The sequence below is a fragment of the Oreochromis aureus genome, linkage group 5 (assembly GCF_013358895.1).
Source record: "Oreochromis aureus strain Israel breed Guangdong linkage group 5, ZZ_aureus, whole genome shotgun sequence".
Lineage (NCBI taxonomy): Eukaryota > Metazoa > Chordata > Actinopteri > Cichliformes > Cichlidae > Oreochromis > Oreochromis aureus.
This window is the reverse complement of record NC_052946.1, coordinates 8,282,623-8,292,604: the sequence shown is the minus strand read 5'-3', so window position 1 is coordinate 8,292,604 and position 9,982 is coordinate 8,282,623. Positions and strand designations below refer to the sequence as shown.

Genomic DNA, 9,982 nt, shown 5'->3' with positions numbered 1-9,982 from the left:
GGCACTAACACGATGAAATGTAGTTGAAATGTAGTAGTATGAAATTAATATTACAGTAAACGCTCTTAACAACTACACTATATGACCAAAAGCACTGAGCCACCACACCTACAGAATCTGCTCGACCATAGTGTGAAGCTCCCTGCACACAGTTTTTATGCTGATGTTAATATCAGGGCAGGTTTTTAACTCTGCAGCAGAGCACTGGTGACATATGCACTATACACATACACAAGTGAATGTTTACACTTTGCAGTAATGCCACTTACATCATGGAAAGTCTAAGTTCTCACAACGGTGGCATCCTATTACAGCACCACACATGATTTCAGTGAGCTCTTTCAAACAACCCATTCTTTCACAAATGTTTCTATGGTGCTAGATTTTATTCACTTGTGGCAATGGAACTGAAAACACCTGAATTTAAAGACTAAGAGATGTTGACCAATATATTTGTCTATATACTGTTCTTTAAGAATGACTGGTGCAGCTTGTTACAGTGTAAGATAAAGTCATTGTGGCCAGCTTCTTAAGAAGTTCAGTCTTTTAACTCTAACTTTTAACATGTCTTTCTCCACATAGGCGTGTTCATTTTTACTCTAGTGTGAGTTAAACAATCCCCTAACAAAAAAACTGGTAAAATGCATTTAAGATAAATACCTACAGTCACTGCTAACCACTTGTGTTTCCTGTGACTGCTTCAGAAAAAAATCCACTCTTTGTTTCCAGATGAATGGTTTTAATATGAAACAGTTGACCATAGGTTGTTTTAGCTATATTACATTTCTAGATTGGGTGTAGGGACTTAATGCTAAACAGTAAGACCAAATAACACCAGACCGCCTGCATTCCTGGCTTCCTGTTAATCTTACATGTGATGGAAGCAATTTAAAACCACTGCAGGAATGGCAGACAGCACAGTTTATACTGGTCCTTATTATATACAGAGGTAATTGCAGGATGTAAATATATTTTAAAGTTATTGGTGAAAATGTCAAACATAATTAGTGTGTGTTGTAAAGTGTGTTGCTTTTTCTTGTTTTCTGTCATACATCTTCATGCTGTTACAGTGATGCATGTTCATACTAAACATGGCTCAAGTTTCAAATAATGAGGTCAGGCTGTGTACAAATAATCACCGTGAGCCAAAAACTCAGGCTTCAGACTGCTCTAAACATCAGTGAGTGTGGATATCTTCCTTAATATGGTCATCGAAGCCACATTGCTCAACCTTTGAGGCAACCAATCAGGAAAAAAGGGAGAGGAAGGAGGCTAAAACTTGTTTCAGGCAGAAAACTGAGAAGTGGGCAACAAGGGACAGTTACAGCAAAACTTTAACAGAGGATAAATAGACATTAATAAAAGTATAGAGAGAAAAAAAAAAGCACCATAGGTCCACTTATACCTTCACTGTTTTTCACTGTATTTGATCAAACAACGCAAACAAATGTAAATTTAGGTGTTAATAGGAACTTGTGAAGTCAGTGTTTGGAGTCCAGTTACAGACAGAAATCACTCATGTAACAGAACTAAAACCACATGGTTCATAATGGGAAGGTGAAAATAGATGTTTTAGGGGGGGGAAAAGTAGGATCTGAAAACATAGAAGCACATTCATAACATAATACAGCACAATTCGGCCTTTTAAACTGGACCTCCTATAGGTCAGGTGAGACTAGGCCTCTACTACTGTAAAAGATTTACCACTTATAGATGTCTCGGCAACTCTTGCTGAAAAATAGGAAGCAGATGTTCCCACCAAATCTAATTTGATTTAATAAGAGCACTCACTGTAACACGGAGCACCTCACAAAGGTATCTTGTTACATTTATTGCTCAGTCAAGCCATTGTGTAATCCATTCACTGCGATTGTGATACCCTAAATCAGGTTATTTGGATTCAAGTCAATCTGTTCATTTCCCTCCTTTGTGTAACAGAGAGGTCTCAGTCCTGCTTCTTTGGTGCCAGTTGGATGAAGATGAATGCATTGTGAAAAAGGACACTGAGATGACCTGGCTTGGATGACTGCAATCACCTGTAGCCCTCTTGTGACCATTCCCTGTTCAAGTGTTGCCATATGTGAAGTAGTTGTCCACAGAAAAGTCCCTGTTCCAGTGTTCGCTTTCACTTTATACCCTGTAATAACTCCACATTTTAATGCTTTTCATCATACTTTTATTCAGTACGGTTACTGTTACACACACAACTTGGCTAAAGCTCTGCAGCTGACTGCTGGACACATAACAACAACAACAACAACAACAACACAGACAGACAGCATGGCTTTTTATGCTGGTGAGGCGTGATTGCCAATGCCGTGCAGGTGCGTCCATCTCCCCTGCAGCGGCACCGCAGACCACGCCCCGCTACATACCCCGAGAGTCCAGTGTCACTGCAGAAGTCTTCCTTTAGTGCCGGGGTGTCAAACATAAAGGCTGGGGTTCAAAACCATCCTGGGAAAGACTGAAAACTGGCCCAATGGACATCTTTGGAAAATGCAAATGAGAGCATAAATGTTGGACTATTAATTGTATTTTTTTTTTTTTACACATTTTACAGCTTGTCCTGTTTATAAAGACCTTCCTTAGATCCATTCACACTACAGTAATGAAGTAATTTATAAATAATTAAGTGACAGCACAGTTCCTGTTTCTTCACTATTTCACTACTATAAAAATGTCAAGTTTTTAAGGTAAATGTGGAATATATGTGGCCATGATGTAAAATAACTTTCCTGCTTTAAAGTATCCTGAAAATGTAATGCTTCTTTGGATTTTAATGTGATCAGAATAATTGTGACAACTTTACTGAAATAGTGCTTGAATGTTGATGTGGACCTGCCAAAAGTCCCAGTGACAGAAAAGAGCAAAGCAGCCCATAATAGCCAAATAAACCTGCCAACCATATGGCCCGTAACCTACATCTGTTGTTTGCTTCTACCATTTGAAACAAGTATTTTCACACAAAATGACATGTAGTGACTGTTTATTCCCAGGAGGTTGAAGGTGCCACAAGCACCTACAGTTTTTAGAGACTGGAGTTCAGCTTTCACATTGGGCCACTTCTAAGTTCTGTTTTCACTTACTGTTTTTCGTTTTCACTGACAGTTAACCATTTAAGGAAGAAAACAGCTTGATGCTTATGGTAGGAAAAGGTTACACTTTATGGTTTAAGGGCTCCATTTTTAAGAGTTTCACTCCAAACAATGGTGATGAAGCCAGCTCAAATTTGACATGCACTTATTCACACAGCTACCAGATGTTGCTTAACTTTAAATTGTAATTAAAGGTTTTTATACCAGCTTGTGCAAACACCAACATGCGGGTGCTTGCTATGAGACGAGTCCCACAAACCACAGCGTACTCTGGAGACTCTGAACAGCAGGACAAATCTGGACAGGGTTTGTATGTTTGCTATATACAACAATTCATCACAGACCACAGAGCACGTGACAGGCTGACATTCATAGGAGTGCAGAAGATGGATGTGAAGAAGGAGAAAGGAGACACTCCCTAGAGGTCAATGAAACAATATAGGCTGTTCCTATTTGAGTCTCACTTCTTTGTTTCTGTCATTAAAAAATGGGGAAAAAACCTTTTTTTCCTTTTTTTAAACACCTCATACCATCTGGAAACAAACTGGTCTACATTACTGACCAACCCAGGTGGTCAGATGAGACCAAAAGTGAGCTCCGACACATTACCAGCAATGGGGTGAGGCTCTTCCCACTTTGTCATTTACAGGTTAGGAATCTGCTCCATTTCTGTCTGTGGGTCTGAGGTTATTGGATAAATTGATTTCTAGCTGACCTTTGCTAGCTGCTCCGCTGATGCAAAGAGTTCTTAATGATCTTGTGCTGTCAAAGGTGCTGAAATCCCAGATCCCTACAGACACCATTAGTCTCCAGTACACGGGCTGACATTATGATGAAAGCAGCGAAGGCAGTTGATCTGCACCAGGTTGACACAACAATATGAACACCTGTTACTGCAATGCAATCCAATACAAAAGCCATACACTGAATACTCCATTTGTGAAGCAAGAAATGAGACTTCACAGCAGTGCTGATTCAACCTTTTGATATTTTTGTAATTATTTAGATTTTTTGGGACTGTAATTTTTGGAATTGTTTGTGTGTGTGTGTGTGTGTGTGTGTGTGTGTGTGTGTGTGTGTGTGTGTGTGTGTGTGTGTGTGTGTGTGTGTAATTCTGTCTGTAAAATCAATAAGTTGGAAAAGTTTGAAGTTTTAAATTCTGATAAACCTTTGCAGGGGTGTAGAGTGGGGTCATGTTAACGATCCATAAACATTTGCCTTATATCCACAAAGGTCTTCAAGGTCGACTTAATGATTTATTGATTGAAAATTGACAAAAAGCCTTATAACATAGAAACTATGATCCTTACAAGTGTGGTATGTATCATCAACATATAGAAAGTACCATAGGATTTAAAATATCATGCAGCATTTGACCTCTAACCTCTTCTTTAACGTTAATAAATAGATCTGAAAGTTATATTAATGCTACATAGAGCTATTTGAAATAACAATAGGTTTTCAGACTGGCGAGTACATGTTCCCATGTACATGCTGGACACATTTTGGGTATAGTTGATTTCTTTTATAGTGACTTTTTCAAGCACATTACAGTAACAGACTATAACTATTTAAATAAATAACAAATTCTATACATGCACAATGTTACTGAAGAAGTTATTTCTTTTGGAAAACATGATAAACTTGTGATCAAAAACTTTTTGAACTTACTAAACATTTAAACTTTTTTCTAAATAATTGAATGAATGTTACACATGTACTACATATACATAAAAAATAAAAAATAAATAAATTATACTAAATGATAAAATGGGCTTTAATAAGGTAAATAACAAAACCCTGCACTTGTTTTCACTGCCCTGCAAACTTATAGTATGTTTAAAAAGAACAAAGACACCAAAATCACTACAGTATATAGAAAATGCAATACTAAGTAAGCTTTCTTGGTTGGGGGTTTGCACTCGCACAGTGTTTCTTGAGCCTACGTTGACGTAGCAGCACCCCAAAATATCAGATATTTTAACACTCAAAACAACAAAAAAAGATTCTTCACCCTGAATAAACACGAAGTCATAACTTTGAGTAAAATGCAACTGAATATATAACACTGAAGGTTTATTTTTCAATTAAGTAAATTTCATTTGACCAGATTCTCTTAGATGGAGTTAAAATATTTTACATTATATTTATGTAATAAAATTACATTTTGGGAAAATCTACATGTTAAAATAAGTTAAAGTCCATAATATGGGCAGAACTGTCATTATTAAAATGATTTTTTTCTGGTTTTGTCACACTTCATTTGATTCTTCTGTTGCATTTGTTTTGTTTGTATTGTTATTAACACCATTAGGATAGGATAAAAATATACTTTAAGTGCAAAAAGACAAAAAAATTACACTGAAATAAAAAAAACCGACAAAATTGAGTGCAAGCTGAGTTTATTTACATCTCCGAGATTCTTTAACTTTTCGGATACTGTTGACAGCCTCGGTGCTCAAGTATTCTTCAGACTATAATTGAATCAATGCATAGACCCAGACCCATGCCTGGATGGCTCAATGAAGTCACGAATAATACACAACAGGGCTCTAGCCAAGACTGAAACTGGCTGGGGAGAGTTTGTGGGAAATAAGAATGAATGAGAAATGAGAACTATACCCCCTGTTATTACTGTATTATTTAGGTGCCCTTGAGTAAGGCGGCGAACATCTAACTGGAAACAGAAAATGGTTGAATGGCTAAAGGGCTGCTTCAAGAAGCCAGCGGCCATACTCGTGCATTTTTTTTTCTAATTAGTGAAGCGTGACAAACAGCAGGTAATGAAACTGGAATAACCATGACACTGAATGTTCCCCTCACTCAAACAGAGACAGAGAAGGGCCGACATTGTGTTTCTCACAGTGTGGGTAATTAGAATGGATACACATTCACTGTAATTTCTCTCTGCGTGTTACTGTTATAGTATTGTAAGTGTTTACCATTCTGCTGATGTAGGGTTATGTTATGCTAATTATTCAGGCTGCTAGTTAAATGGAATAACTGCATCATAGCTAATAGTATCGTCTGCCATTATAATTTTACCTGCATGTTTACATTTTATAGGCCTATTCATTTAAGGTGTGTGGATGAGTAAAGAAATGGAAGCTATCAATAAATATAGTGAAAAAATGCATTACACCTTAATTTAAATAAGATGCCTTTACATTCTCCACATGTGCTTTATTTTTAACGCTGAGCAAAAAAGCACTCCTCTTTTACTTATCTGTGCTAACATGGAAATAACCAGCTATGCTGTGGACTCACAGTTTCACTAATCTGACATGAAGCTACATAACACACAATATGAGAAAACTGTAAACATAGTAGAACAAATATAACTCAGATCTTCTGCACATCAATGTGAGCTGTTCCAACAAATATAAGCTTTGGTGCTGCAAACCATAACTTCTTTGACATGCCCTCTTGGAGTCATGCAAGACAATATGAATCATGTACACTGGTCAAGAAAATGAAAGGAACACTTGTTAATCAGAGTACTGCATCAAGTCAGTGAAACAGCTCAGGTATTGATTTGGTCAGTTAAGTAGCAGAGGGGGGTTGTTAATCAGTTTCAGCTACTTTGGTGTTAATAAAATGAACAATGCCCTTTAATTAATTTTGTTCTTTTGTTCTTTTGTAAGGTGACCTTGGGTTTTTGAAAAGGCGCCCTCAAAGAAAATGTATTATTATTATTATTATTATTGTTGTTGTTGTTGTTGTTGTTGTTGTTGTTATTATTAACAGGTGCACTACAAGGGCAACAATGTGACAACCCCCAAAACCTCTGACATTTTCCCTGATTGACATCTTTTCTGATTGTGTTTTCACTGGATTTGAATTTGGCTAGGATCAGTGTCAGTACTAACACGAGGTGATGTCTGGACCCCACAGTGGTTGTGGAGGTACTCCAACTCCTCCTGGATGGCACATCAATACATGTCATAGCCAGGAGGTTTGCTGTGTCTCCCGGCACAGTTTCAAGGGCGTGGGGGAGATTTCAGGAGGCAGAAAGTTACTCTAGGAGAGCTGGCCGTAGAAGGTCCTTAACCCATCAACAGGACCAGTATCTGCTCCTTTGTGCAAGGAGGAACAGGATGAGCACTGCCAGAGCTACAAAAAGACCTCCAGCAGGAGACTGGTGTGAATGTCTCTGACCAAACAATTAGAAACAGGCTTCATGAGAATGGGCCCATCGTCCATTAGTGGGCACTGTGCTCACTGCCTAGCACTGTGGAGACTGAGGTCCATCACTGGCACCCTTTGCTTTTTACAAATGAGAGCAGGTTCACCCTGAGCACAGGTAACAGATGTGAAAAGGTCTGGAGAAGCTATGGAGATCCTTGGAGGGCAATGGCACCATGACTGCCATTATTTATTAGGAGGAAATCCTTGGACCCATTGTCAGACCCTTCTCTGGTGCAGTGGGTTCTGGGTTCTTCCTGGTGCATGGTAATGCCTGGCCTCATGTGATGAGAGTATGCTGGCAGTTCCTGGAGGATGAAGGAATTGATACCATTGACTGAACCCCATGCATGCCTCACATAAGTCCAATAGGATGTACATACAAGCATATGGAGGCCTATACAAACTACTCTGTTGCTGCAATAAAATTTTGACAAAATAAATCACATCATTGTTCCACTTTTTCTTTAGATTCCACCCTCTGTAGGTTGATAGTTTTTATTTTCACCAACAGTGTGGTATCCTTTTGTTCCTAACACATTAGCCTGTCCATATCAGTATATGTATATCAGTATATCTGTCTCTCCTGTGCTGGACTTGGGGTCTGGAAGACAGGGTGTGCCCTGGTTTTTGACAGGTAGTGGTGGGGATGGGCTCTAGTCTCAGTAGTATGACCAGATGTCCCACTATATATGGGACTACACAGCATTTCAATTCCTCATTTCTTCTTCCACATACTGAGGCAATGTAATCAATTTTTAAATTTGTTACCTGTGGCTATGCAGGTTAACTGATCACCACTTTGTGCTGTCCCAAATATTGCAAGGCACCACAAAATCATAAAGCATGCAGATTTTAGCAGAACCTTACGGATGCAACTACGAGGAAAATGAAACCAAGCTACAACAAAGATGACTTATGACCGGGGGAAGTCAGCGGAAGATGATTTCAGACCTTTTCCCTTTTTACCCAGAGATACTTTTCAATTTCACACAGGCACAATATAACAGAGCACAGCTGAGTCTCACATATTACATTATAGGTATTAAAATTTCAGACTTCCTCTCAGCATAGGTGATGTATCATATAGTCAGAACTCATTTTTTTTTAATATTTGATATCATACAAATGAAATTTTTATTTAAATGTAATATACTTTTTTTCTAATAAATTAAAATAAAAACAATTTAAATTATTGCAATTTTGTAAATCTCGTGTGTTTAGAGACCATTCAGGCTCAATTGGCAAGACAAACAGAATTCCTGTGAAATTACAAAAATACATTTTCAAATAAATAACACCTGCAATGAACTCCATAAACAGGACAGGCATAAACAGGGATTTACATCCAATGAAGGACAATTTAAATGTTTCCCCTCTCATTCATATTTGAACAGCATCCCCACCAGAAGAGTTCAGTGCCCCTCTCTCCTCCTCCTCCTTCTCCCATTATAAAACCTGCTCACTCCGAGTCTTGGGAATAATGTCTGTCACCGTTTGGGGGGCTGGGGAGAGCTTTAACCCGGTCACAACGTGGGGAAGTTGCGCACGGGTTCTTCTGCGTTGCCATGGGGTTTTTGTGAAACCTATTGACTACGATAGGGTCCCTTCTTTTCTTTGAGTCTGTCATTGTGGAGGTGGAGGAGGAGGAGGAGGAGGAAGAAACCGCTATTACTTTTTTTTCCTTCTTACAGAGGCGCAGAGAGGAGGAGGAGGAGGAAGAAGAGGAGAGGGGAGCGATAGTAGCATCCAAGGGAGGAGGACGAGGAAGAGGAGAAGAGGAGGAGGAGGGGTGATACTCCGCTACACACCAACTGCGAGGCACGGCGGCAGCGTTACGTTGACAGTTAACACTCCCTCTGCCATCTTCCTCCAGCGGTGGACACAATTCAACTTTGTGAACGGCTGTCTGGACATGAGTAACACCTGAAGGTGAGTTCCTTTTAAAATTTTATTTTCTTCTTTTTTCACTTTGCCTCGAAAAGCAAGTCGCGTTTTTTCTCCTCCTTTGACTTTTTAGTTGTGACACTTGTTAGAAATGTTTGCTAGCTTGCGCACGCGGAGCTCCCCGGTCATTATAGTGATATACAGCAGATACCTGCACGGGCTCTATATGGCAGGTGGTTGGAAATGCCAGTTTAAAGAAGAAGAAGAAGAAGAAGTAGAGGAAGGAGAAAATGAAAGAAGGAAAATGTAGGAAAAGATGGAATTGGGATGCGGGTTGTCACGACTGCTTTGGGAGAATGTTTCATGAGTGGAATAATAACTACAGGTGCAGTTTAGAGTAATAGAAATAATGTTGCTAGCTACCTCTGCTTCAGCCCCTTTTTAAATCACCTCCGTGGTATGCCAAGAGAGAGAGTTACTGCTTGTGAATTAATGCCTTTCTTATTTGTATGACAGCCTGAGGTAAAAAAAAAAAAAAAAAACTCACTGGAGATCACACACACACACACACACACACACACCATCCTTCTTATTTACCACTACACTGGCCATAACAGGGCTGATCTGAGCCTGCATATCACTGGCTTGCATGCTGAGTGCTGAACTGCAGAAGGGAATCACACCTCCTCACCCAGCATGGTGAATCTCATTCTTAGAGGGCAAAAAGAAGAAAGAAAAAAAAGTGCTTTTGCATGTGATATGAGAGTCATTTGCCAGGTATGTGGAGTAGGAATAAAGGTGCATGTGTTCTGAAG

General features: G+C 39.1%; 1 protein-coding gene across 3 annotated transcripts in view; it reads left to right on the top strand.

Annotated features, from left to right (window-relative positions):
- The first annotated feature begins 8,787 nt into the window (after positions 1-8,787).
- Positions 8,788-9,982, top strand: part of chl1b (cell adhesion molecule L1-like b) — a 67,624-nt gene continuing 66,429 nt past the window's right edge. For 2 of the 3 annotated variants that reach the window (XM_031748512.2, XM_039612530.1), the window contains exon 1: positions 8,788-9,212. The gene's annotated coding sequence lies outside the window, so the exon portion shown is untranslated. The remainder of the gene's footprint in view (positions 9,213-9,982) is intronic. The other variant, XM_039612534.1, reaches the window with a different exon arrangement.